This window comes from Hemitrygon akajei, unplaced genomic scaffold (assembly GCF_048418815.1).
Source record: "Hemitrygon akajei unplaced genomic scaffold, sHemAka1.3 Scf000212, whole genome shotgun sequence".
Lineage (NCBI taxonomy): Eukaryota > Metazoa > Chordata > Chondrichthyes > Myliobatiformes > Dasyatidae > Hemitrygon > Hemitrygon akajei.
This window is the reverse complement of record NW_027332097.1, coordinates 170613-198538: the sequence shown is the minus strand read 5'-3', so window position 1 is coordinate 198538 and position 27926 is coordinate 170613. Positions and strand designations below refer to the sequence as shown.

Here is a 27926-nt window from a genome sequence, read left to right as displayed (position 1 = left end):
AGAGTTTTTCTGCTTATTTTTGGAGGAGCATCTGCACCTGAGGTCCAGCAGAAAGCGATGGACCAGGTGCTGCAAGGCTGTCCAGTCACTCAGTGTTACCCAGATGACCGGTAAGGATGATCTCTAAAACCTCAAGACAGAGTTAAAAAGATTGAAAGATTATGGCCCAGAACATGACACGACAACTGTAACTTCTTTAAACCAAACATCACATCATTGACGCACAAGAATTACACAAGTGTGCTGAGAAAATTCAAGCAGTGGTGGATGCCCCGAGCCCACAGGACATGTCAGAGTTGTGGTCCATTTTAGGATTTGTTAATTCCTGCCAAACCTGGCTACTGTCCTCCACTCCTTTCACCCGTTATCACAGATGGGGAAGAGATGGAAATGGACAAAAGGTAAAGGAAATGGTGACAACACACACTGCACTCACACATCGTGATCCACACTGTCTAGTGAAGCTTGCCCGTGACACCTCACCTTATGGTGCAGGTGCAGTCATGTCACAAGTTCCGGGTGATGGACGTGAACACCCCACAGCCTCTGCATCACGTTGCCTTCAAGCTGCAGTGACAAACAACACACACAGATCGACAGAAAGGCCTCACGTCTGCTTTGGGGTGGAAAATGTTTTAACCAGTACTAATGTGGGTGAGGTTCAATGTTTCAAAAGTCACACTTGCCAAATGCAGTGATCCCTCAGTCAGGAAAGACATTAAAGAGTAAGAAAACCTCCATCCATAGTGAATCAATCTTTCGCCTGAATGGGACAATTTGAAATTGACTCTGCATGATGTCTGTCTATAGTAGTTGTATTGTATAGTATACTGTGTATAGAGAGTTGAGATGCATTCTCCATTGAATTGTTTACAGCTAAGCAGGTAGGAACGGTGTGTATTTAATATTTCAGTAACATTGTAAATATACTGTTGATTAAACATTCTTGTTTAAATAATTTGTTAAGGATTATCTAAAAAATTAAAGTATTGCATACGTCATGAAGCTACCACGTGATACGTGTGTGCCTCGCTTAAAGTAAAAAAACAAAGTTAGACTCACATTCCCACTCCCGTGTTATTCTTTTCATTAGTTTAATGTTTTGTAGTTACAAAACACAGCAGTACCCATCCTCACTCATCCCTCTTACCCGCTGCTGATCCACAACCTCCTGTGCTGTAGCAGTTCAGGCCTCTTCCAGTTATTTGATAGGTTCTGTTCGGAATTATTCAGGATTTGTGGAATTATGTGAGTGTAGCAGATATTAATTCAATCCAGAACCAGTCTTCAGTACTTAATGGAAATTGCAGGCAAGATAATCAGCTTGAAGATATTCTTGCTCTCTTTTTACACGACTTATTTTTATATTCTGTACATTTCTTATTGTAATTTATAGTATTTTCTGTCTTATACTGTACTGCTGACACAAAACAACAAATTTCATGACATATGTCAGTGTTATTAAACTTGATTCAGATATTGAAAAGAACAGCTTTGCAATCAAAGTTCAAAGTAAATTTATTAACAAAGTACGTATACATCACCATATACTACCCTGAGACTCATTTTCTTACAAGCATTCACGTGAAAATAAAGCATGATACAATTTACGAAAATCTACATGTAAATAAAGACCGACAAACAGCCGACGTGCAAAGGAAGACCGATTGTGCAGAAACGGTCTCCCTTCTCCGCAAGCTGTTTGGGAATGTTCATTTATTTTGTGTCTTTATGATATTACTTTTAATAACAGTCATAAATGAATATAACATCACAACTGAAGGAAAACAGAAATACATTCTAAATTAAAGTAACCGTGAATCATTGGAAATACAGAAACAATTACAGAGCCACTTCCCAGGAATCTGAATGTGTCTTTTATTGCTTGGATTAAACCCATTATTACATTCAATTGATGAGAAATAATGAAAGATGAAAGAGTAATATGTTACTGATAATAAACCTGATTCTCAATGACAGATACACAGTCCAATTGATGCTAATAATATTTCACTGATATTGGATTCCCCACCACCATCACACAACCCACTGAAACCTCACACTCCCCACCACAACCCATGAACACTTCACACATCGTCCATCACCCTGTGATACGTTGGGCGAACATGATCTGAGATCTTCCCTCTCAGTTATTTCCCTTGTCGCGTTTGCTCTTGGACAGGATGTGCTTGCAGGGGAGCTGTTCCCTCAGTATCTCACGTATCTGTGGACCAGGGATGTTGATGGTGAGTGACGGGTGAAGAAACACGGTTAGACCGCACTGTGTGGGGGATCAGGACAGCAGAGAGACCCTCCTCTCATCACCCACAAAATCCATCACTTACCACCAGGAGATTCCCTTCTTCACACCAAGAACTACATTCCCTATACACCAGGAAAATTCAATTCCTCAGAAATCACCATCAACCCCTCCCCAAACCCCATCCTTTCACCAGGAGAATCTGCTCCTCCAAACATCCCACAACAAGGATCCACCTTCTCTCGGGATCAGAGAAATTCCCGTGCTCCAAACTGGGAATAGAGCTTCCCAGAAAATGGAATCAGCTTTTCCTTCAGACCTGAGAAAAACCCTCCCCTCACACAGAATGCCCCTTACCCCCTCCAACAGGGAATTCTCCTCACCCTGAGGCCAGAGAATACCTCTCACCCCTCTCGGATCAGGGGATCGTCCTCACCTACTGAGGCCGGAGAATGGCATTCACCTCCCCCTCACCCTCGTACCAGGGAATTCTCCTCATAAGTGAGACCAGGGATTCCCATCTCTACCCCCACCCTGTCCAGGAAATTTCCACTCTCCTTGGACTAGGGGATCTCCTTACCCCAAGGGCAGAGAATGCCTCTCATTCCCCTTGGATCAGAGAACACCTCTCATCCCCCTGAGACCAGGGGATTTCTACCACACCCCCACCAAGACCAAGGGATTCTCGTCAACCACTAAGACCAGGAGATTTTCCTCACCCTGTAGATAAGGGGATGCCCCCCCCCCCCCCTTAGACCAGGGGATTTCTCCACTCAAATTCTGGGATTTCCCCTCTCCAGACCAGGATACTCCCCTCAACCCCTCAGTCTGCGAGGTTCACTCACCAGCTCCCAAAATCAGGCAAGATCCTTTCCCTACCACACGGAAACCCACCTCCTCACAGACCTGTGAAACCGATTCCCTGGTGCAGTGTATTGCTGTCTCCCAAACTGAGACCAGACGTATCTCCCCCTCTCCCAGACAGTTCTGACCAAGGGTCTCTGAGCTGAAACATTAACTCCATAACAAATGGAATAATGTCCCCTAAACCTGTAAATCATCATATCCCATAAACAACAGACGGTCCACAGAATGGGAGATAAATGTTCCTAGAAAACGGGCACCAGAGGAAAACATTTCCCCAAACCAGAGGAACCTCTACTCTGCTAACGACGGGGAACCCCGAGCAGGAAAGTCACAAAGTGATCGTTGAGACCATGAGGGAGATGCAAAGTGATTGCTGGCTCCGAATGGTCGCTGAGACCATGGGGGATCGCAGGAAAGTCACAATGTGATCGCTGAGACCATGGGGGAGATGCAAAGTGATCGCTGAGACCATGGGGGATCACAGGAAAGTCACAAAGTGATCGCTGAGACCACGGGGGAGATGCAAAGTGATCGCTGGCTCCGAATGGTCGCTGAGACCATGGGGGATCGCAGGAAAGTCACAATGTGATCGTTGAGACCATGAGGGAGATGCAAAGTGATCGCTGGCTCCGAATGGTCGCTGAGACCATGGGGGATCGCAGGAAAGTCACAAAGTGATCGCTGAGACCACAGGGGAGATGCAAAGTGATCGCTGGCTCCGAATGGTCGCTGAGACCATGGGGGATCGCAGGAAAGTCACAATGTGATCGTTGAGACCATGAGGGAGATGCAAAGTGATCGCTGGCTCCGAATGGTTGCTGAGACCACGGGGGATCGCAGGAAAGTCACAGAGTGATCGCTGAGACCACAGGGGAGATGCAAAGTGATCGCTGAGACCATGGGGGATCGCAGGAAAGTCACAAAGTGATCGCTGAGACCATGGGGGAGATGCAAAGTGATCGCTGAGACCATGGGGGATCGCAGGAAAGTCACAAAGTGATCGCTGAGACCACGGGAGAGATGCAAAGTGATCGCTGGCTCCGAATGGTCGCTGAGACCACGGGGGATCGCAGGAAAGTCACAAAGTGATCGCTGAGACCACGGGGGAGATGCAAAGTGATCGCTGGCTCCGAATGGTCGCTGAGACCATGGGGGATCGCAGGAAAGTCACAAAGTGATCGCGGAGACCACGGGGGAGATGCAAAGTGATCGCGGAGACCATGGGGGAGATGCAAAGTGATCGCTGAGAACATGGGGGAGATGCAAAGTGATCGCTGGCTCCGAATGGTCGTTGAGACCATGGGGGATCACAGGAAAGTCACAAAGTGATCGCTGAGACCATGGAGACCATGGGAGAGATGCAAAGTGATCGCTGGCTCCGAATGGTTGCTGAGACCATGGGGGATCGCAGGAAAGTCACAAAGTGATCGCTGAGACTACGGGGGAGATGCAAAGTGATCGCTGAGACTACGGGGGAGATGCAAAGTGATCACTGGCTCCGAATGGTCGCTGAGACCACGGGGGAGATGCAAAGTGATCACTGGTTACGAATGGTCGCTGAGACCATGGGGGAGATGCAAAGCTGAAGGGATATGAGTGGAGATGGTCGGTCGGTGGGAACTCGTTGCCAATGGAGGAGGAAGGCAGGTTGGGAACCGACTGCCCAAGGCTATGTACGTGCCCGTACGTGCACACAATGTACACAGGAATAAGGGATTTAGAGGAATGGTGGGACAACGAGGGGACAATGATCACTGTAAATAGTTTGTCTTTGGAAGTCGTGTATAATGGGGTGGAGGTGGGGGAGACGGGGAGATGGTGTTTATTAGGTGGTGGGGCAGTCCCCATTCACACTGGGTGAATTTAGGGCAGAGATTGATCGGTAAGAGGGTTTGGCTTACAGGGAGAAAGTGCCATGGTAAAACACATTCATGGAGCAGACTTCATGGGCCCAATGGCCTAATTCTGTTCTTATATCCTGCGTTGGGTGGTGACTGAGGACGGGGAGTCTCTGGTGACTCAGATGTAATCATTTCAGGGTTGGGTGTTTCACCGTTCATCGGGAAGGGACAGTCACTGATTATTGACCTGGACTGACCAAAGGCACATGAATCAGAATCTCCACCTCTGGGAATGAATGTGGACAACATCTCTCACCTGATTGAGGTAGGCCTCTAACTCCTGGGGGTCTCCCAGGTTGTTCTGCCCAAGGTACAGCACTTGGACACTGCTGATCATCTCCTCACACTCATCTGACAGGAGCCCGTTCACTGGAAGATTGAGAGAAGTGTTCAGTCAGAGCAGATCCAGAGACAGCAGACTCACACGGTGTGATGGGTGGTTGGGCTGGAGTGTTGGTGATGGTAAGCACGGGGACCCAGGCTGACCCCAGGTTCCCCTCCTGCCCATCGTTCCAGTAACCAGTCCCTCCCCCCATCCACCACCAGCCTCTCTGTGTAAGCACGGGGACCCAGGCTAACCCCAGGTTCCCCTCCTGCCCATCATTCCAGTAACCAGTCGCTCCCCCATCCACCACCAGCCTCTCTGTGTAAGCACGGGGACCCAGGCTGACCCCAGGTTCCCCTCCTGCCCATCGTTCCAGTAACCAGTCCCTCCCCCATCCACCACCAGCCTCTCTGTGTAAGCACGGGGACCCAGGCTGACCCCAGGTTCCCCTCCTGCCCATCGTTCCAGTAACCAGTCCCTCCCCCATCCACCACCAGCCTCTCTGTGTAAGCACGGGGACCCAGGCTGACCCCAGGTTCCCCTCCTGCCCATCGTTCCAGTAACCAGTCCCTCCCCCATCCACCACCAGCCTCTCTGTGTAAGCACGGGGACCCAGGCTGACCCCAGGTTCCCCTCCTGCCCATCGTTCCAGTAACCAGTCCCTCCCCCACCCACCACCAGCCTCTCTGTGCAACGTGTAAATTCACCTCGCTTCCCCTGGCTAGATTTTATTTCAATAAGAAGGGAAGCGTGTATGTTAGCTGAAGCCAGTAAAGATTGACATGGTCAATAACACAAAGAAGAACACGTTTTTCAAAGCATCGCATGACGTATCGAACTGAAGGGGAAAAACTAACCCCATCCGGTGGAATGGATTGAAGAGAAATTTGATCCCAAGTCCTCATTGAAAGTTGGATATTGTGGGGGGGCTTCGGCTCTCAGAGGGAGCGTAATGACATCTAGAGAGGGATCTAGATCTTTGGGTGATAGAGCACTACAGCACAGAAACAGGCCCTTCAGGCCATCTAGTCCTTGCCAAACTATTATTCTGCTTCGTCCCATCTACCCACACCGGGACTGTGTCCCTCCAAATCCCTCCCATCCATGTACTTATCCAAACTTGTGTTACATGTTGAAATCAAACCCAGATCCACCACTTCTGCTGGCAGCTCGTTGTACACTCTCACTACCCTCCAAGTGAAGAAGTTCCCACTCAGGCTTCCCTCAAATATTTCACCTTTCACCCTTAACCCATGAACTCCAGTTCCAGACCCACCCAACCTCAGTGGAAAAAGATTGTTTGCATTTACCCTGTCTGTACCCCTCACAATTTTGTATACCTCTATCAAATCTCCCCTCTGTCTCCTACATCCCCGGAATAAACTCCTAACCTATCCAACCTTTCCCTAAAACTCAAGTCCTCAAGTCTTGGCCACATGCTTGTACATTTTCTCTGCTCTCTTTCAATCTCATTGATATCTTTCCTGTAGGTAGGTGACCAGAACTGCATACAATCTCCAAATTAATCCTCAACAACGTCTTATACAATTTCAGCATAGCATCTCAACACATGCAGTCAGTACTTTTATTTATGAAGGCCAATGTGCCAAAAGCTCGCTTTACAACCCTATCTACCTGTGGCACCACTTTCAAAGTGTTCTGGATCTGTATTCCCAGATTCCTCTGTTCTACCACACCGTTCCCTGTGTGAGTCTGAACCTGCTTTACATTCCCAAAGTGCGATCATGCTTGTCTGCATTAAATTCCATCTGCCATTTCCCCAGCTCATCCAGATCCTGCTGCAGATATTGATAGCCTTCCTCACGCCCACTATGCCCCAGTGTTGGTGTCTTCCACACACTGGCCGATTCAGTTTACCTTGGTCTCATACAGAACATCGAACAGTACAGCACAGGAACAGGCCATTCGGCTCACAATGTTGTACTGGACCAGCTAAAAAGTAAATCAAAAGGACACAGAATCTAATACCTCCTTCCCACATAATGTCCAAATCCCTCCATCTTCCTCACATCCATCTGTCAATCTAAATGTCCCTTAAAAGCCTCTAATGTATTTGCCTCTACCACTATACCAGACAGTGCATTCCAGGTACCCACCACTGAGTAAAAACCTTACCCCTCACAGCCCCCTTGAACCTAACCCCCTCTCATCTTCAATAACTGCCCTCTGGAGTTGGGCGTTTCAACCCTGGGAAACAGACCCTCCTTATCTGCTCCATCTCAGCCTCTCATAATCACAAAAACCTCGATCAGATCTCCCGTCAGCCTCCACTGCTCCAAAGAAAATAACCCGTTTTCTGCCCCAGAGAAACTGCTTGCACGAAGAAGGCCCCAGTTTACATGAGGGAAGTTGAACCCCCCATGACAACGACCCTATTATTTTAACACATTTCCTTAACCTGATTACATATCTATTCCTCAATGTCCTGATGGCTATTCGGGGTTCTGTTGTACAATCCATCAGTGTGATTTCACCCTTCCTATTCCTGTGTTCTACCCAAATGAACAGTCTCTGACCCTCCATTGTGTCTCTCCCGAGTGCAACTGTGATATCGTCAGAACTTCTCAGCACCAGCTCAAATGTGAGCAACGTCCCCTTCATGAGCACAAACTTTTGTAACGTCAAACCCCCTTTTTGAGTATCCATGCCTTGCTTGTGGAAGAATTCCACCCCTCCTGCATCTCTTCGTAAACATCTGCATACCATTTCCACAGGGCAGACAGAGCAAGGCCCCCCCCCCCCCCCCCGGCTGAAAGTGGTGGGGTTTGGGGGAGAGGAATGTCCGTCGCTGTTTGGGGAGATGCTCCATGCAGACCCCAATCACACGAAGGCCAGATGCATCAGAAAGGGTCCCTGTGATCAGGAGTACCTGACGGTCATCTATCAGAACTCAGTGGTTACCTGGGATCATCTCAGAGGCTTTGCATATGGCATCCGTCGGCTTCTCCTGCCCGGCGTCGGGGCTTGTCCTCCTATCCGAATCTGGGACGAGAGAAGGTCCAGGTGAGAAATGGAGTTTGGAGGATAGGTCCAGGGCTGAGACTGATTCTTCCTGCTACGTCCACACACCAGCCAGTTCTGTTCTTCCACAACACTCCCCCAGTCTCTCCACCAGGCTCAGTTTCATCACTCTGACACACTCCACACACAGACTCCTTCCCAATTCCCCCATTTGCTCATCCCCAACCTCTTCCGTCATTCAGAAGGACAGGCAGAGGAAGTGGGGTGGCTCTCTTGGTAAAAAATAAAATCAAGTCCTTAGAAACAGGTGAATAATATTGGAAGATGTTGAATCCTTGTGGATTGAGTTAAGAAAATGCAAGGATAGCAAGACCCTCTTGGGGGTTATATACAGGATTCTCAACAGTTGCCAGGATGTGGGGCAGAAATTACAACGGGAGATAAAAAAAGGCAGGACAAAAGGGCAATGTTACGATGGTCATGGGCGATTTCAATGTGCAGCAGGTTAGGAAACTCAGATTGGTGCTGGATTCCAAGAGAAGGCATGAGAGTGGAGCTGGCCAAAGTTGATTGAAAGGGAATACTTGCAGTGATGACAGTAGAACAGCAATGGCTGGAATTTCTGGAGCAATTCAGAAGGTGCAGGATAGATAAATCCAAAGAAAATGAAGTCTTTTAAATGGAGGATGATGCAACCATGATGACAAGGGAAGTGAAAGTCAGCATAAAAGCAAAAGAGAGGGCAGAGAATAGAGCAAGAATTAGTGGGAGGTTAGACGATTCAGAAGCTCTTAAAAACCAATAGAAGGTAATTGGAAAAAACAATAAGGAGAAAAAAGATGAAATATGAAAGTAAGTTAGCCAACAGTATAAAAGAGGATGCAAAAAGATTTTTCAGATATATCAAGAATAAAAGAGAGGTGACAGTGGATATTGGACGGATGGAAAATGATGTTGCAGAGGTAGGACAAAGAAATGGTGGATGAACTTAATAAATGTTTTCAAACTCAAGTTCCAGTTCAGTTTACTTTCATTCAACAGTACACATTTTTTATCACCAAACGAAACAACGTTCCTCCAGACATACGTAAAACACACACACAAATTAATATCAACACTTGTAAATTCATAAATAATAAGTTGCATTTGAGACACAAGTTGAAAAGTAGACCACATCATGCTTCAAGTGTGATGTGACCTGGCAGGAAGCTGGGAGTTCAGTGTCTGACAGCCTGGGGAAAGAAGTTGTTTCCCATCCTAATCGTTCTTGCGTCAGTCTTTATGATGGAAGAAACCAGCTGTACATCTGAAACTGGAGAGTGTCGTGGGGTAAGAGTGAGTGAACTTGCTAATACTAAGGAGAAGGTGCTTGGGAAGCCAAAAGGGCTGAAGGTAGGTAAATCACCTGGACCAGATGGACTACACCCCAGGGGTTTGCAAGAGATGACGGCATTAGTAGGGATATTTCAACAACACTGGATTCTGGAATGGCCCTGGAGGACTGGAAAATTGCAAATGTCACTCTACTCTTAAAGAAGGGAGGGAGGCAAAGGACATGAAATTATAGGCTAGTTAGGCCTGACTTCACTGGCTGGGAAGGAGTCCATTATAAAGATGAAGTTTTGGGGTACTTGGAGGCACATGAGAAAAGAGGCCTATGTTAGCATCGTTTCCTTAAGGGGAAATCTTGCCTGAGAAATCCGTTGGAATTCTTTGAGAAAATAACAGGCAGAATAGACAAAGGAGGATTGGTGGATGTTGTGCATTTGGATCTTCAGAAGGCCTCTGACAAGCTGTCACACACGATACTAATAAACAAGAGCCCATGATATTACAGGAAAGATACGAGCATACTGTAGTTAGTAGACTGACTGACTGACTGACAGAGGGAAAGATTGGGATTAAAGGTCTATTCTGGTTGGTTGTCGGTGACTGCTGGTGTTCCATAGGGTTCGATATTGGGACGGCTTCTGTATGACCCACGTATCTGTTCTCCATCTGCATTGTATTCTGAGTTTCGCATTTATTATGGTAACTAGTCACATGAATGTGGACGGGGTAAAAGTGAAGGGAATAAGTTCCATCTTCAAGCTTTGTTCATTGCAGTTTGTAGTAGATGGGGACGGGCAGATGTCGTACCTTTTGCTGATCACTCAATAACACTCAATAACACTTAGCTTACACTTGGGCATGCTTAAGTTTCATTGCTTCAAGAGTGTACGTTTGCTAATTGCTAATAAAGGATCAAATACATATCGAGCTTTTTGGAAAATTGATTATTGGAGTGAGGATGCATCATGTCAAATCCGTAGGGTTGCCAGCAGTGGCAATTGTTTTGGTTTGTTTGACCGTGACAGCTTCTTTTCACATTATATGTCAGTGATATGGATGACGGAATTGGTGGCTCTGTGGTCGGGAGCATTTCTGGTTTGTTTGACCGTGACAGCTTCTTTTCACATTATATGTCAATGATATGGATGACGGAATTGGTGGCTCTGTGGTCGGGAGCATTTCTGGTTTGTTTGGCCGTGACAGCTTCTTTTCACATTATATGTCAATGATATGGATGACGGAATTGGTGGCTCTGTGGTCGGGAGCATTTCTGGTTTGTTTGACCGTGACAGCTTCTTTTCACATTATATGTCAATGATATGGATGACAGAATTGGTGGCTTTGTGGTCGGGAGCATTTCTGGGCCCCTGATCTCAGAAAGGATGTGCTGGCATTGGAGATGGTCTAGAGGAGGTTCACTAGAATGATCCCCCTGGGAATGAAAATGTTCGAGAATGAGGAGCGTTTCATTGCTCTGGGTCTGTGCTCACTGGAGTTCAGAGAAAGAGGGTGCATCTCATTGAAACCTATCGAATATTGAAAGGTCAGTATAGAGCGGATGTGAAGACAATGTTTCCTATAGTGGGGGAGTCTAGGATAGAGAGGGCACTTCCTCAGAACAGAAGGACGTTCCTTTAAAACAGAAATGAGGAGGATTTTCATTGGCCAGAGGATGGTGAACCTATGGAATTTATTACCACAGAAGACTGTGGAGGCCAAGTGATTGGTTATATTTAAAGCAGAGGTTAATAGGTTATTGATTAGTAATGGTGTCAAAGGTTACAGGACAAGGCAGGAAAATGAGGTTGAGAGAGACAATGTCCCTACTTGGCAGCCATAACTCTAATATAGATGAAAGATAAAGTAACTTTATTATCAGAGTACATACATCCAACATATACAACCCAAAGAATCATTTTCTTGCAAGCATTCACAGGAAAATAATAAAATATACAACAGGAAGTGTGAAAACCTCGACATAAAAACAAACAACCAGTGTGCAACAGAAGACAAATAGTGGAAATAAATCAAAGATAGATGATGATAAATGCTGAGAACATGAGTTGTGGAGTCCATAAAAATGAGTGTGTAGGCTGTGCAATCAGTTCAGAGATGAGGTGAGTAAAGTTATCCACACTGGTTTAGGAGCCAGATGGTTACTGTTCCTGAACCTGGGGGTGTGGGACCTCAGGCTCCTGGACCCATTTCCAACTTCAGGCCCCATTCCTTCGTGATGAACCCTCTGACTAATGACCAGTCAGTCACTTAACTCTCCTCCTTCACAAAGCCCAGCTCTCAACCCTTGTTCCTGACTGTCAGACCACCCACAAGCTGCCCACACAAACAGCCACAGTGGCTTGTTGTTGAAAGCTACAGCATCTTCCTTTTAACGCCCACACACAACACCAGCACCTCAGTGTAGAATTCTCACCCCACCTCCAACAGAGGGACCTCAATACAGGACTGAGAATTGTCCAGACAGGGGATGAGTCAGTGACATCAGTGCTCCCCACCCCATGGGAAACCACATCCAACAGGGGAGACGATGTACATGAGCTACAAGGACATCCAGTGAGAGAGATTGTCCATTCCCCACAAGGTCTTGGTACCTGAGGATGTATCTCCTGCTGGGACAGGGGGCAGTTCCCAGCAGAGTTCACCAGTAGACGATCCTTTGACTTGTTTGTCTGTGGAAGTCCAGTGGACTGGAACAAAGGACCACAGACGTGGGAGAGTGACGGAGAGGAGACACCAAACCTGGTGATCAGACCGGGACAGGGTGGAGAAACCAAAACCATTTGGTGTGCCTTCACCGATTCGCTCTCTCAAACCTCTGTCACTCCACGTGACTCCCCTCAGTGGGAGTGAGGAGGGAATTCCAGGACTGAAACCGAGGAGAAACATTCCCTTTGGTGACGCGAACCATGGATACCTGAGCTTGCAGACCCTGCTGGGGTGGTGGACAAACTGGGACCAGGTCCTCCAGTCGCAGACCCCTGGGGTTCCTGAGTTGTGTCCAACTGGGAATCTGCAAAGAGCGAAACAGGGTGGGTGGGGACAGGCGAGCAGCGGATCAGGGTGGAGAGAGTAAATGAGATGGGGAGTGGTTATCACGAACAGAAACATCTATAATCTACCAGTGTGAAACTGGTCAAACCTCTGGATCTGCACACAACATAATCCTCTCAGGCAATCCGCACCTCCCTCTTCACTCAATCCTCTCCTCTCAGTGCCCATTCCTCACTCATCTGACCCCCCTACCATCCTTCACTCCTCCACCTCACACCCATCTCTCACCCGATGATCATTATGAAACAACCACTTAAATCACAAATAAGAGAAAATCTGCAGATGCTGGAAATCCTGATGAGGGTCTTGGCCTGAAATGTCGACTTTTTACTCTTTTCCATAGATGCTGCCTGACCTGCTGAGTTCCTCCAGCATTCTGTGTGTAAAACCACTTAAATCCCCTCACCCTCCAAGCCGCATCTCTCAGTCCTTGTTCTCCGACATCGTTATCATTACGTCTCATGTCGTATCACGTGGATGATCAAGGTCTGTCCATCACCATGATTGTTCTGGGCAGTGTCTTTACAGGATGGGTGACTCCAGCCATTATCAATACTCTTCAGAGATTGTCAGCCTGGCGTCAGTGGTTGCTGAACCCGTATATGTGATATGTACCAGCTGCTCACACGACAATAGACAATAGGTGCAGAAGTAGACCATTCGGCCCTTCGAGCCTGCACCGCCAATTTGAGATCATGGCTCATCAATTCCTATCAATACCCGGTTCCTGCCTTGTCCCCATATCCCTTGATTCCCCTATCCATAAAATACCTATCTAGCTTCTTCTTGAAAGCATCCAGAGAATTGGCCTCCACTACCGTCCGAGGCAGTGTATTCCAGACCCCCACAACTCTCTGGGAGAAGAAGTTTTTCCTTAACTCTGTCCTAAATGACCTACCCATTATTCTCAAACCATGCCCTCTGGTACTGGACTCTCCCAGCATCTGGAACATATTTCCTGCCTCTATCTTGTCCAATCCCTTAATAATCTTATATGTTTCAATCAGATCCCCTCTCAATCTCCTTAATTCCAGCGTGTACAAGCCCAGTCTCTCTAACCTCTATGCGTAAGACAGTCCAGACATCCCAGGAATAAACCTCGTGAATCTACGCTGCACTTCCTCTACAGCCAGGATGTCCTTCCTTAACCCTGGAGACCCAAACTGTACACAATACTCCAGGTGTGGTCTCACCAGGGCTCTGTACAAATGCAAGAGGATTTCCTTGCTCTTGTACTCAATTCCCTTTGTAATAAAGGCCAACATTCCATTAGCCTTCTTCACTGCCTGCTGCACTTGCTCATTCACCTTCAGTGACTGATGAACAAGGACTCCGAGATCTCTTTGTATTACTCCCTTACCCAACTCTATACCGTTCAGATAATAATCTGTCTTCCTGTTCTTACTCCCAAAGTGGATAACCTCACACTTATTCACATTAAACGCCATCTGCCAAGTATCTGCCCACCCACCCAGCCTATCCAAGTCACCCTGAACTCTCCTAACATCCTCATCACATGTCACACTGCCACCCAGCTCAGTATCATCAGCAAATTTGCTGATGTTATTTTCTATGCCTTCATCCAAATCGTTAACGTAAATGGTAAACAGCTGTGGTCCCAATACCGAGCCCTGTGGCACCCCACTAGTCACCACCTGCCATTCCGAGAAACACCCATTCACCACTACCCTTTGCTTTCTATCTGCCAACCAGTTTTCTATCCATGTCAATGCCTTCCCCCCAATGCCCTGAGCTTTGATTTTACCCACCAATCTTCTATGTGGGACCTTATCAAATGCCTTCTGAAAATCAAGGTACACTACATCCACTGGATCTCCCCCATCTAACTTCCTGGTTACATCCTCGAAAAACTCCAACAGATTAGTCAAGCATGATTTACCCTTGGTAAATCCATGCTGGCTCGGCCCAATCCTATCACTGCTATCTAGATATGCCACTATTTCATCCTTTATAATGGACTCTAGCATCTTTCCCACCACCGATGTCAGGCTGACAAGTCGATAGTTCTGTTTTCTCCCTCCCTCCTTTCTTAAAAAGTGGGATAACATTAGCCATTCTCCAATCCTCAGGAACTGATCCTGAATCAAAGGAACATTGGAAAATGATTACCAATGCATCCGCAATTTCCAGGGCCACCTCCTTTAGTACCCTAGGGTGCAGACCATCTGGACCTGGGGATTTGTCAGCCTTCAGTCCCATCAGTCTTCTCATCACCGTTTCCTTCCGAATGTCAATCTGTTTCATTTCCTCTGTTACCCTATGTCCTTGGCCCATCCATACATCTGGGAGATTGTTTGTGTCTTCCTTAGTGAAAACAGATCTAAAGTACTCATTAAATTCTTCTGCCATTTCTCTGTTTCCCATAACAATTTCACCCAATTCATTCTTCAAGGGCCCAACATTGTTCTTAACTATCTTCTTTCTCTTCACATACCCAAAAAAGCTTTTGCTATCTTCCTTTATATTCCTGGCTAGCTTGCGTTCGTACCTCATTTTTTCTCCCCGTATTGTATTTTTAGTTAAGTTCTGTTGTTCCTTAAAAACTTCCCAATCACCTGTCCTCCCACTCACCTTCGCTCTCTCATATTTCCTTTTTTTAATGCTATGCAGTCTCTGACTTCTTTTGTCAACCACTGAGGCCCCTTTCCCCCCTTTGAATCCTTCCTTCTCTGGGGAATGAACTGATTTTGCACCTTGTGCATTATTCCCAAGAATACCTGCCATTGCTGTTCCACTGTCTTTTCTGCTAGGCTATCCGTCCAATCAACTTTGGCCAGCTCCTCCCTCATGGCTCCATAGTTTCCCCTGTTCATCTGCAACACTGACACCTCCGAGCTGCCCTTATCCTTCTCAAATTGCAGATAAAAGCTTATCATATTATGATCACTACCTCCTAATGGCTCCTTTACTGCGAGATCGCTTATCAAATCCTGTTCATTACATAACACTAAATCCAGAATAATCTTGTCCCTGGTCGGCTCTCGTACAAGTTGTTCCAAGAATGCAACCCGTAGGCACTCTACAAACTCCCTATCCTGTGGTCCAGCACCAACCTGATTCTCCCAGTTCACCTGCATGTTGAAATCCCCCATAACTACTGCGACATTACCTTTGCCACATGCCAATGTTAACTCCCTATTCAACTTGCACCCAATATCCATGCTACTGTTTGGTGGCCTGTAGACAACACCCATTTGGGTCCTTTTGCCCTTACTGTTCCTCAGTTCTACCCACACAGACTCTACTTCTCCTGACCCTATGTCCCCCCTTGCAAAGGACTGAATCTCATTCCTCACCAACAGGGCCTCCCCACCCCCTCTGCCCACATTTCTGTCCCTATGATAGCACGTATACCCTTGTACATTCATTTCCCAGGTCTGATCTCCCTGCAGCCATGTCTTCGTTATCCCAACAACATCACAGTTACCCATTCGCACCTGGGCTTCAAGCTCATCCGCCTTATTCCTGACACTTCGTGCATTCAGATATAGAATTTTTAACCCATTTCTCCTCTCTCTGTTTGAATCGCTGCCTATTGTGCTTAACCCAGCTCCCCGAACTCCCATCGGGCTATACACCCCTAGAATTTTGTTGTCCTTCCCACATTTACTTATTCTTGCAACACATTTAACTCCATGTTCCGTCAGACCATCCCTCTGTACATGTGTCCTCCTTATCACTTGTTCCGCCTCACCTTCCTCTACTACACACTTAATATTCCGGAACCGTGTAGTCCCCACCTGTCCTTTATTCTTCCTCTCACTATCCTCTCTCACATTCTGGATCCCCGCCCCCTGCAAATTTAGTTTAAACCCCCCCAAGAAGCACTAGCAAACTTCCCTGCAAGAATGTTAGTACCGCTCCAGTTCAGGTGTAAACCGTCCCTTCGGAACAGATCCCACCTTCCCTGGAACATCCAGTACCTGCTCCCATACCTCTTCATGACCCTGATTGTGAGGGTGTGGGTGGTGCTAAGCAAATGCCACACCTTGCCCAAGGGTGACCTGCAGGCTAGAGGAGGGCAGGAGCTCCTTACACCTTCTTTGGTAGAGACGTATCTTCACCCTGACAGATCTCTGACTATCATCTGATAGCAACCAACCCCATGGACTGTTCTCCACAAGAACGCTCACTGCCTTTGGAGAGACGACGGATGTTGGTGGAATGTGATGCAAGATGGGGAGAAGGATCAGCTGAACAATCACTATCACCTCACCAGGACGCACATCCAGCAGGTGAATCAGTCTATAAGAGGTTCAATGTCACAGAGCGAGAAACTGAAAAACCCCAATGGACACGAGAGCTGATACCTGAGGATCTCTCTCCCACTGAGACAGAGGATGGTGATGGGGTGGGTTGTCCTGTAGATGATCCATCGGGCTGATCCATTGTGGAAGCCTCCAGGTCTGGAACAAAGTAACAGAGACATGGGAGAGTGGCAGAGATTAAACAGGGACAATAATTCATAAAGATGAGAGATTCTGCAGATGCTGAAAATCCAGAGCAACACACACAAAATGCTGGAAGATCTCAGCAGGTCAGGCTGCATCTCTGGAGGGGAATAAACAGTGAGTGTTTTGGGCTGAGACCCTTCATCAGCACTGGAGAGGAAGGGGGAAGAAGCCAGAATAAAGAGGTGGGGAGGAGTTCAGCTGGCAGGTGATAGGTGAAGCCAGGTGAGTGGGAAGGTGGGTGGGTAAGGGAGAGGTTGATTTGAGAAGCTGGGAGGTGATATGTGGAAGAGGTAAAGGGCTGAAGGAGGAGTAATCCAATCACAGAGAACAAAATAAAGTCATGGAGGAAGGGGACCAGAAGGAGGTCATGGGTTGGTGAGAAGAAGAAAGGGGTTAAGAGGGGAGTCAGAATGGGAATTGAAAAAGAGAGAATTGGTAGAAAGGGGAAATTACTGGAAGCTAGAAAAACCAATGTTCATACTGTTAGTTTGGAAGCTACCTAGATACAATATAAGGTGTTGCCCCTCCTAATTTTGGCCTCATCAGGTGAGTGGAGGAATCAAAGACGTGTGGGAATGGGATTGGGAAGTTGAATTGAAATGGGTAGACAATGGGACAACAATTTGAAAAGGAGGTCTCAGATCTGAAGAGATACCAAATCCATCCAGTTCAGTAATTCTCCCTCGTGAATGTCTGTGACCAGTCACTACTCTCAGTCAAAGCCCAGATGAATATTTAGGTCTGAAGAAGGGGAACATGACCCCACCACAGATACCTGAGTTCACAGACCCTGGGTTTCCTGAATTGTGAAGGATCTGCTGTCACTGATCCCTGGGGTTCACAAGTTGAGACTGACAGGGAATCTGTCCCTGAACTAGCAGACACAGCTGGTGTGGTGGTCAGACCCGGACCAGGTTTACCTGTCACTGATCCATCGGGTTCACAAGTTGTGTCTGACTGGAGATCTGTATGCGAGCTTGAAGACCCTGCTGTGGTTGTGTTAAAACCTGGACCAGGTTCTCTGGTCGATGTCCCCAGGGATTCCCAAGTTATGTCAGAATGGAAATCTGTAATAATAAGATATACGAAGGATGGGTAATGCAGTAAACAAGGTTCACATTAGATCAGGAAGGAACTCAATGGCAGGGAACATAAGGCTCTAGTCCAGGTCAAATCTGTCCTCTAAAATACACACACACCCCTCTCCTTTGTTCTTTAATACCTCTGTCTTTCACTCTTAAATCCCTCTCCTCACATCTCCATCTCACGGCATTAACTCTGTCTGTATGACTCTCTTTTCAGTCTCTCCTTTCCTCCCTCCAGTTGGAGCGTCACTCTCACTGATCGCTCTGTCCAACTCTCCTCACACAGTCATCACTCTCTCTTCACTCACATCATTCTTCCCACTCCAGCATCCCTACCTCTCTCACTATCCCTCTGTCCTGTGTATTTTCACCCATTTCTTTCTGTCCACATACTGAATTACTCAAATCCCTCTCCGGTCATTTCTATGTCTCATCAGTCACCGTGTAACTCCTCACAGTCATTTCTCCCTTCCTCTCTGTGACCATCCTCCCCTCACACAAACATTATCCCTCTTCCCTCCTGTATCATTCTTATTCATTCCACCCTTCACTGTTCATTCCCACCACCCCACTCACTCCCACCCCAACAGAGCCTCATCACTCACGACTCACCAAACCCAACCCAACAGACAGGAGAGAGGAACCACTGACTTCATCATTCACACCCCTAACCACAATGCACTGTACATCCAGTAGGTGAACTGGTCCATGGGAGGTTCAACCTCACAAAGTGACAGAGATTGAATGAACACAGACAGACATGAGACTTGGTACCTGAGGATGTGTCTCCCGCTGGGACAGAGGACAGTTCCTGTGTGTGCTCTCCAGTAGACAATCCTGTAGACTGATCCAGTGTTGAAGTCTCCAGGTCTGGAACAAAGTAACAGAGACATGGGAAAGTGGCATATATTAAACAACAGAACATGGACAATAATATGTGCAGACCAGGAATTCTGCAGATGCTGTAAATCTAGAGCAATGCACACAAAATGCTGAAGGGACTGAGAAGGTCAGGCAGCACCTCTGGAGAAGAATAAATAGTCAATGATTTGGGCCAGGACACTTCGTCAGGACTGGAAAGGAAGGGGGCAGAAGCCATGATAAGGTGGTGAGGAGAGAACAAGCTGGTAGGTGATAGCTGAAGTCAGGCGAGTGAGAAGATATCTGGGTGATGAGCAGGCTGATATGAGAAGCTGGGAGGTGATATGTGGAAGAGATAAAGGGATGAAGAAGGAGAAATCCAAGGAGAGAGGACAGTGGCCCAGAGAATAAAGGGATGGATGGGGGGACAAGATGGAAGAGATGGGCAGGAGAGGACAAGAGAAGGACTAAGAGGGGAGCCAGAATAGGAATGGAAAAAGAGAGAAATGGGAGAGAGGGGAAACTACCAGAAGTTAGCAAAATTGGTATTTATGCAATCAGGTTGGAAGTTACCCAGAACAGAATATGAGGTGATGCTCTTCAAACCTGAGGGTGCTCTCATCACGTCAGTCATGGACAGTCATGCCAGAGTGGGAGTGGGACATAGAATTAAAGTGGGAATCAACCAGAACAACTTGTCAAAGAGGTCTCTGATTTGAAAAGAAACCAAAACCATCCAGTCCCTGCTCACAAACTCTCCCATCCAAAACTTCTGTCACTAGTCAGTTCTCTCAGTCAAAGCCCAGATGAATATCAAGGACTGAAGGAGGGAAAGATCACTCCTTTCATTGACCCCTCCCTCCACCCTCACAGTTACCTGAGCTCACAGACCCTGCTGGGGTGGTGATCAAACCCGGACCTGGTTCTCCCATTGCTGCTATCTGGGGACCCTGAGTTCTATCGGACTAGGAATCTGTACCTGAGCTCACAGACCCTGCTGGGGTGGTGATCAAACCCGGACCTGGTTCTCCCATTGCTGCTACCTGGGGACCCTGAGTTCTATCCGACTGGGAATCTGTACCTGAGCTCACAGACCCTGCAGGGTTGGTGGTCAGACCCGGTCCATGTTTTCTGGTTGGTGATACCTGGGGTTCCTGAGTTGTGTCCAACAGAGAATCTGTATTCAGAAGATATGCAAAAGCAAGTTAAAGTAGTAAACAAGCTTTATGTTTGATCAGGAACAAACTCAAAGGCAGGAACAGGAGGCTCAAGTCAAGGTCAAATCTGTCCTCTGAAATACACACATACCCCTCTCCTTTCCTCTTTAATACCTCTACCCTTGTCTCTCAAATCCCACTCCTCACATCTCCCTCTCTTGGCATTCACTCTGTCTGCATCACTCTCTTTTCAGTCTCTCCTTCCCTCCCTCCAGTTGGAGTGTCACTCTCACTGATCTCTCTGCCCAACTCTCCTCACACAGTCATCACTCTCTCTTCACTCGTCACATTCCTCCCACTCCAGCATCCCACCTGTCTCTCCATCCCTCTGTCCTGTGTGTTTTCACCCATTTCCTTCTGTCCACGTACTGAATTACTCAAATCCCACTCCGGTCGTTTCTATGTCTCATCAGTCACCATACAACTCCTCACAGTCATTCCTCCCTTCCTCTATCTGACCAATGGATGGAGTTAAGTTTGATTTCTTGATGCTTGTTACTGCTTGTGTGTGTGAGGGGGATGGGGGCTTTAGGGTTTTTCTGTAATTCATGAACACAATCTCACTATTCCTCTTTTTGCATTATTTATTTATTTCTTTTTGATTGGAACGTACAGCAATGTTTTTTATGTCTTACTCTGTACTGCTGCCAAAAACAACAAATTTCACAAGAGACATTAGTGATAAGAAACCTGATTCTGATCCTGAATCTCTGACCACTGACCATAAATCGATGTCCTCTAGTTATATTCACCCTGATCACTGGTAATATTTCCAGCAGGACGTCCCACACCACCAGCTTCAGGAACATTCATTTTTCATTCATTTTTAATCTTTTTTTATTGAATTAAAAAATATATATAAAGACAAATACAAATCAGAGGTTATATCAAATACCTATTCCAATAAAAGTACAAACAACAAAAGGAGTGTAGACTATTAAAATCACATATAGTATAATATTGAGCTAATATATAAAAGGAACCACAACTCCTCTTAACAATTCCAAAAAAGACTAAAACATTTCTATTATTAAGAAGAATTAAACTCACTAAACTAACCTAAAACAAAAAAAGGAGACTGGGCAGTCCATTTCAGGATATAATTACAAAAAAAGGGGAAAAATCTTTCCGGTCAAATCTGAAACATCACACAGAAGAACAAAAAAGATTACCTAAAAAAGTGAAAAAAGTCAAAAAGAAGAAAATTAAAATCATATGAAAATATTGAATGAAAGGTCACCAGGTGTACTCAAATTCAAAAGATGTATCAAACGTCCGACTCCTAATTTTCTCCAAGCTTAAACACGACGTAATGGAGGAGAGCCAAAAAATAGTAGGTGGATTAGGATCTTTCCAATACAACCAAAGAGCTCTCCTAGCCAATAAAGTTGAAAAAGCTATAATACATCGAGCGGAAGCAGAAACATTTCCTGCTTCCTTTGGAGTGATCCCAAAGATTGCCGTAAGTGAATTAGGTTGCTGGTCCAAACCTATGACTTTGGATAACGTTCTAAAAACATCTCTCCAAAAATTATTTAACTTTATACAAGACCAAAACATATGAGTTACGGTACCCACCTCAGCATTACATCTATCACAGGTGGGATTTATATTAGAAAAAATATGCGCTAGTTTATCTTTTGACATATGCGCCCTGTGCACTACCTTGAACTGAATCAAGGAGTGACGGGCACAGATGGATAAATTGTTAACTAATTGATAAATTTTGTTCCATTGATCATCTGAAAGTAACTCCTGAAGTTCCAGTTCCCAAGCACATTTAACCTTATCATTAGACATCATTCGTAAATTCATAAGCCATTTATATATAATGGCTATCAATCCTTTTTGAGATGGTTTAAGCTGAAAAATAACATCTATCATATTTGGTAAATGAGCAAATAGATAATTCTGTAATAAATCTCGTAGAAAATTCCTAACTTGTAAATATCTAAAAAATTTTGCGTTAGATATATTATATTTATCCACTAGCTGTGAAAAAAAATTGAACAATTCTCTAAAAACAAATCTAAATGTTTTTATTCCCTTAGTTTTCCATATTAAAAAGGCCTCATCCAGAATTGATGATTTAAAAAAATAGTTAAGATGGATATTACTAGAGAGAACAAAGTTATTCAAATCAAAAAATCTGCGAAACTGATACCAAATATTTCATGCATGTCTAACAATAGGACTACGAGCTTGTCTACCAATCCTAGAAAACAAAAAAAGGAAGAGGAGCTCCCAGTAAGGAAGCCAAAGAAAACCCCCTTACCGAGCTCTCCTCCAAGTCCAACCATGAAGGACAATCGTGATTATCTATACCGTAAATCCAAAAAGTAATATAACAAATATTAATTGCCCAATAGTAAAATCTGATGTTTAGTAACACCAATACTCCATCTTTTTATGATTTTTGCAAGAAAGGTTCACTTAATCTAGAACGCTTATTATTCCAGATATATGACAGGACCTACAAGTATCTGGGAGTACAGTTAGACGAGAAGCTAGACTGGACTGCCAACACAGATGCCTTGTGCAGGAAGGCACAGAGTCGACTGTACTTCCTAAGAAGGTTGGCGTCATTCAATGTCTGTAGTGAGATGCTGAAGATGTTCTATAGGTCAGTTGTGGAGAGCGCCCTCTTCTTTGTGGTGGCGTGTTGGGGAGGAAGCATTAAGAAGAGGGACGCCTCACGTCTTAATAAGCTGGTAAGGAAGGCGGGCTCTGTCGTGGGCAAAGTACTGGAGAGTTTAACATCGGTAGCTGAGCGAAGGGCGCTGAGTAGGCTACGGTCAATTATGGATAACTCTGAACATCCTCTACATAGCACCATCCAAAGACAGAGAAGCAGTTTCAGCGACAGGTTACTATCGATGCAATGCTCCTCAGACAGGATGAAGAGGTCAATACTCCCCAATGCCATTAGGCTTTACAATTCTACCGCCAGGACTTAAGAACTTTTTAAAAGCTATTATTAATGCTTTTTGAGATAGTGATTTAGATGCATATCATATTTTTACTGAGTTAAGTATTGTATGTAATTAGTTTTGCTACAACAAGTGTATGGGACATTGGAAAAAAGTTGAATTTCCCCATGGGGATGAATAAAGTATCTATCTATCTATCTATCTATCAAAGAATGTTTTCGGGACAAAGGATGGAACAGCTTGAAACGTATATAGAAATTTTGGTAAAATTACCATTTTTTAGCATTTATTCAACCAATTAATGACATCGTCATAGGCGACCATTTAGAAAGCATTAGTTTTGTACATTCAATTAGAAGAGAATTATACTTAAATCATTAAATTTTTTTAGTAATTTTAATACCAAGATAGGTAAAGTAATTTTTAGCAATATTAAAAGGTATTTGATCACAATAATCGGAATAATTATTAATAGGAAATAATTCACTTTTATGTAAATTTATTTTATATCCAGAGAAAATACTGAATTCAGTAAATATGGATATCATAGAGGGAATAGATTTCCTAGGGTCTGAAACATAAACTAATAAATCATCTGCGTATAACAAAACATGTGATTTATCCCCTCTCTTAATACCCTGAACAGAGTTAGAATCCCTAAGAGCAATAGCAAGTGGTTCTAAAACCAAATTAAATAATAAAGGACTAAGAGGGAAACCCTGACGATTTCCTCTATATAATCTAAAATAAGGAGATTTTTGATTGTTAGTTATAACCGCAGCCATTGGGGCTTGATAAATCAGTTTTAATCCAGGAAATAAATCCCAGACCAAAGTTAAAGCTCTCCAAAACCTGAAACAAATAAGGCCATTTCACCCTGTCAAAAGCTTTCTCTGCACCGAGAAACAACATTCAGATTATTTGACTAAGGGAGAATGAATAATATTAAACAATCATCGAATATTAAAATGTGAATACCTAGTTTTAATAAGTCCAGTTTGATCATTTGAGATAACAGTGGGCAAATAATTCTCAAGTCTATTAGCTAAAATAGAGAGAATTTTAAAATCCACATTCAATAGGGAAATTGGTCTATAAGAGGCACATTCAGAAAAATCTTTTCCTTTTTTAGGAATCAATGAAATTGATGCCTCATAAAAAGTTTTCAGAAGATTCCCATAAGATATACAATCAGTGAAAGTTTGACAAAGATGTGATGTAAGCATTTCATTAAAGGTCTTATAAAATTCCACTGCATATCCATCTGGTCCCGGTGCTTTCCCTAATTACATAGTGGATATAGCCTTGGCTATTTCCTCTTGTTTAATAGGTGCATCTAATACATTAATATCTTGAGTATAAATTTTAGGTATATTTATTTTTTTGCAAAAATCTATTCATAATAATAGTATTATCAGGGAATTCAGATTTATAAAGATTAGAATAGAAATCCATAAATATCTTATTAATTTCATACGGGTCTAATATTTCAGTTTTATCTGATCTACGTATTTTCAAAATCTGTCTTCTGACCATATTTGCCTTCAACTGACCAAACAACAGTTTACATGATTTATCACCATGTATATAAAATTGACTTTTAGATTTTAAAATTTGCTATTCAATGGGGAAGGTCAAAAGCAGATCATATTGTGTTTGGAGTTCAACTCTTTCCTTATATAGGTCTTCACTGGGTCTTACTGAGTACGCTTTATCTATCTCTCTAATTTTATTAGTAATCACTGAAAGTTCCACTTTGGTTTTCCTTCTTAAACCTGCTGAATATGAAATTATTTGTCCCCAATAAAGGATTTCATCGTATCCTACATAACCAAATTTGACATACCGTCAATTGTATTAAGTTCAAAAAATATAGAAATTTGCTCCTTGATAAAACTAACAAAACCTGGATTCTTTAACAATATGGGATTCAATCTCCATAGTGACATTTTCAAAAAATTATCAGAGAGTTTCAGGGTTAATTTCACAGGCGCGTGATCTGACAGCGCAATGACATCATACACACACTCGTCAACAGAATATAACAACCGTGTATCGAGAAAAAAAAATCAATTCTTGAATGTTTATGATGAACGTGTGAGAAAAAAAAATCTTTGTCATTAGGGTGTTTATATCTCCAGATATCGACCAGGCCATATTCTAAAAGAAAAAAGTTAATACAGGTTGCCGCTTTATTAGGAAGCGACGGATTGGTTGATGACCTGTCAATCGCCAGATTAAGTCAACAGTTAAAGTCACCGCCCGTGATCAATTTATATTCATTTAGATTCGGTAGCTCAGAAAAAAAGCTTCTTAAAAAATTCAGGACTGTCTGAATTAGGTGCATAAACACACACCAGAGCTATCTTTTGAACGCATAATAAACGAGTGACAATTAAATATCTTCCAGTTGAATCAGTAACAGTGTTAAAGTGTACAAAAGGGATTTTAGAATTAACAAAAATAGATACCCCTCTAAATTTATTGTTGATATGGAATGATATAAAGGTCCCTTCCAAAATTTAAAAAAAGCGATCTTCATCCTGTCTCTGTACGAGTCTCATGCGCAAAAATACTATCCGCATGAAGTGTTTTTAATCTCTTAGCTTCAGGAACATTGATCACCCACAACCATCAGACTCCAGACCAGCATGGATAACTTCACTCACATCAACTCTGAACTGATTCCTCAACCTACAGACTCATGTTCAAGGAATCTACAACACATCATCTCAGTATTATTTCATATTTTATATCCATAATTTGCCTTATTTCACACATTGGCTGTTTGTTAGTCATTGTTTTTGTATAGTTTTTCATAAATTCTGTTGGATTTCTTTATTTTTCTGTAAATGACTGCAATAAAATGAATCTCTGGGTATTATATAGAGACAAAGAAGTACTTTGATAATAAATCTTACTTTGACTCTAAGTCGACACTATCTGTACCCCTTGTAATCTTCTACACATTTTTATATATCCACAGAATCAGAATAATTATCACCACTGGGCATCACTGGAAATTTGTCATTTTGCAGCAACAGTGCAGTGGAAAACTAAAATTTCTTTTAATTAGTTAAAAATATTTACTCATTTATTGGAAGGTACAGCAGGGTAACGGGTCCTTTCGGCCCAACAAGTCCGTGCTGTCCTGTTACACCCATGTGGGCAAACATTGAGTAAAAGACAACAAACTGTGCAAATACAAAAGAAAAAGAAAAATAATGTATAAATAAACAATAAATATCAAGAACATGAGATGAAAAGTCCTTGAAAGTGAGTCCATAGGTTGTGGGAACAGTTCAGTAATGCGGTGAGTGTTGAGTGGAGATTACCCCTCTGGTTCGAGAGCCTGATGTCTGAGGAGTAATAACTGTTCCTGACCCTGGTGGTGTGGGTCCTGACGCTCCTGTACCTTCTTCCTGATGGCAACAACATGAAGAGAGCATGTCCTGGGTGGTGGAGGTTCCTGATGATGAATGCTGACAACGCTTCATGTCGATATGCTCAATGGTGGGGAGGGCATTATCCGTGATGGACTGGGCCATCAATTATTTACAGATTCAGCACAGTAACCGGCCCAACGAGCCCCACCACCCATGTGACCAATTAACCTACTAACCCAGACGTCTCTGTAATGTGGGAGGAAACCGACACAGTCACAGGGAGAGTGTACAATCTCCTTACAGACAGCGACGGTAACAATTAAACAAATAGTGAAAATATCCTGCCTGAACATCACTCCAAACCTCACCCACCGGACACTTTCATTTCCCCCACCCCTGAGCACCAGGTCTCAGCCCCCCAGCTCTGTCACTGAGCCGTCTCCACATGTCTTCCAGACCGGCCTCCATCCAAGGCAGGTCATTCCGGATGAGTGAATCACCCTTTCCGGAGACCTCATGTACTCCTGAGATTGTCAGTGGGGATAGAACGGACTCCATCGTTCACATCCCACTGAGAAACACAGATAACCACTGAATCAGCTCACGAGAGCCTGTAGACCACTGAGTTGTGGAATGAACCCCCCCCCCCTTCCATAGTCAAGTTTTTCTACCTGAGGACGTGTCTCCCAATGGGACAGAGGATGGTTCCTGGGTGGCACCTCCAGTCGATGACCCTTTGGCCTGTTCACTTGGAGAAATCCCCAGGTCTAGGGTAAAGGAATGGAGACATGGGAGAAAGAAAATCACCGGAACATCGTACCTCTCTCCCACCACTGAATCTCACCTAAAATCTTCATCACTACGGGTGACTCCCGTCATTCGGAGTTGGGATGAAATTCTGGGACTGACCATGGGGATCAGCGTTCCCTTTGATGATCCCACCACCAAATCCTGAGCTGTGGACCATCCTGCATCCATTGTCTCTCCCCCCCCACCACCCCCACAACTGTCTACAGTTCCCTCTCAGCACTCAACCACACATCTATAGAAGTTGGTCAAAGCTTTAGGTGACAGACTGAATCTGTGCAAACTTCTCAGAAAGTAGAGGAGCTGCCATGCCTTCTTTGTAATGACACTTACATACTGGTCCCAGGACAGATCCTCTTATCGTACAAGATGTCTGTTCAAGAGTCTGATGACAGTGGGGGTAGAAGCTGTCCTTGAGCCTGGTGGTAC

The 27926-nt window shown here is 44.5% G+C and overlaps 1 long non-coding RNA gene across 2 annotated transcripts; it reads right to left on the bottom strand.

The window, feature by feature from the left end:
• Positions 1-1546: 1546 nt before the first annotated feature.
• LOC140724421 (uncharacterized) lies at positions 1547-19161 on the bottom strand. 2 transcript variants are annotated; one of them, XR_012098127.1, is made up of 4 exons: positions 19071-19161; positions 8276-8356; positions 5285-5397; positions 1547-2224 (listed from the first exon to the last, which is right to left on the bottom strand). It is a non-coding gene; the product is annotated as an uncharacterized lncRNA (long non-coding RNA). The 2 variants fall into 2 exon arrangements; XR_012098128.1 differs by lacking the exon at positions 19071-19161 and adding an exon at positions 12600-12698.
• Between the last annotated feature and the right edge of the window lie 8765 nt (positions 19162-27926).